This window comes from Micromys minutus, assembly GCF_963924665.1.
Source record: "Micromys minutus genome assembly, chromosome: 30".
Taxonomy (NCBI): Eukaryota; Metazoa; Chordata; class Mammalia; order Rodentia; family Muridae; genus Micromys; species Micromys minutus.
The window spans coordinates 27,315,524-27,317,486 of NC_137965.1; the positions used below are offsets into that span (position 1 = coordinate 27,315,524).

General features: G+C 48.2%; 1 pseudogene across 1 annotated transcript; it reads right to left on the bottom strand.

The window, feature by feature from the left end:
• Positions 1-428: 428 nt before the first annotated feature.
• LOC308439927 ((Lyso)-N-acylphosphatidylethanolamine lipase-like) lies at positions 429-1,471 on the bottom strand (annotated as a pseudogene). Its single transcript has one exon. The product of its transcript is annotated as a (Lyso)-N-acylphosphatidylethanolamine lipase-like (transcript).
• Between the last annotated feature and the right edge of the window lie 492 nt (positions 1,472-1,963).

The following is a 1,963-nucleotide window of genomic DNA, read 5'->3' on the forward strand; positions in this document are numbered from 1 at the left end:
GAAACTGAGCTGGGATGGAGGCGTGGAGTGATGGAGGAGAAAGATGTTCTTGTATGGAACCTACTCTCAGACACGTTCCCAAACTAGAAAGGCTGCTGGAAGCCCTCCTCTGTCTAGAGGAAGGGAAGGCCATGCAGAGAGATGGCATGGTTCACACAGTCTCCTCAGAATCACCATCTGGCATGGAGGGGGCGGGCAGAACTAGGCATCCCTTTATGCTTTTCCCCAGAGTGGGGAGTTCAAGGCCTCTGGTGGATTCTACCTCCTGCCGTCAGCATGGGATTGGAAGTTTCTCCGTTTCACTGTGGTCCTGTCTTGGGGACAGCCCGAGACTCTGCCTGGCTGGCACAGGGTAGCTGGTGAGGAAAGGACAGAGGTTCTGACTAAGACAGGGACTCCAGCTTCCTCCTCTCCCTCTTCAGAGCATCTCAGTCAACCAACTTACAGATCTCTTCCACCACAGCAATGAAGATGTGTGGCTGGTCCGCATAGACGAAGCGCAATACACCTTCCATCTCCATGTCTGGGACATAGGAGTCCGGCCTTTGCATTTTCACCTTTTCCCTGTGCTGGTATCGATCCAGATGTTAGCCCCATGTTCTCATAATGTGATGGGCACATCTTTTCGAATTAAGTGGATTCGCTCCAACATCTGGCGTCGGCCAAACTGAAGGACTCCATCTTGACTTTGAATGCCGTTTCCCCTCTGGGGTTCTGTGCATTGCAGTGGTAGATGTTTTCCGAGATGGTGTCATCCTCAAAAGAGTCTGCAAACGTGCGCTTGAAGTCTGGACCGAATCTTTGCATCAGCCCAGGCCCCCAAGGTCCAGCCACTAGAAGAACATCCCAGGACAGATGCCATAACCTTAACCCAGGCTGGAGGTACACAGATCTCACTGGGGTCAGTTGGTCGTAGGGGGAAAGCCCTATGAATCCACCAGGATACTACGTTTAACACTTTCAGGGTACTTGATAGAGTAAGAAGTGGCCAGGAATCCTCCTAAACTGTGTCCCAGGAGGATCATGGTGGGGATTCCCATGGCCTCCTGCCATGTCTCTATTGAGGTCACAAACTCATCTTCAGCTCCTTCTGGGTCCCTTGGAAATTTTGGCTTTGAGTTTGCCCAAAACCAAGCAGATCAGAGGCATGGAGTGTGTGGCAGACACTCAGTGAGTTCATGCTGAGGACCCAGAGGCCCACGCCACCCCCAAAGCCATGTACCATTACGATAGGGATGTGGTCCTTTTGCTCTGGGATCACAGTCACTGTCCAGATCTTGTTCTGGTTTGGAAGGGATACATGATGGGCCAGGAACTTGTTCTGGAGGCACTGGAGGATCCTGGCATCCACCTTCTTTAGTTGAGACATGGACGTAGGGCGCTAAGGAGGGAGTCAGCTACTCAGCCAGCCCTGGGGCTGCTGCTCCAGATCATCAGCCATAGTAAACCAGCCCTGCCGGTTTGAGCGGAGCCAGCCCACGCCTCTGTCTCGCACGTTATTTTTTAAAAGCAGTAATTTGGTACAAAATATTTTTTAATGTTTTCTGTTTTGGTTTGTCCAATACAGGATATACTTACATTTTTTCTTTATAAACGTGGCCTGCATATGCATCTGTGTGCCATGTACACGGTGTATGGAGATGAGAGAGAAGGCATTGTATCTCCTGAAACTGTAGTAAAGACGGTTATCGAGCCTTTATGTGGATGCTGGAAATCAAGCCAAGGTTCTATGAAAGAACAGACCATGCCTTTAACTACTGAGACATCTGTCCAGCCCCTACCTTAAAAATGTTCAATATTAGAATTTTTAATACTTCTCTTTCAGGAATGTCTTCTTGAGTTAGTTATTATTTTTGGATTTGGTCCGTTGAGCTATTTTATTCTTACTATTCGAAGTTTCCTATTTTTTTACATCTTGAATAATTTTTGTTTTCAGTATTTGTCCCATTTACTCCTTTCCCTT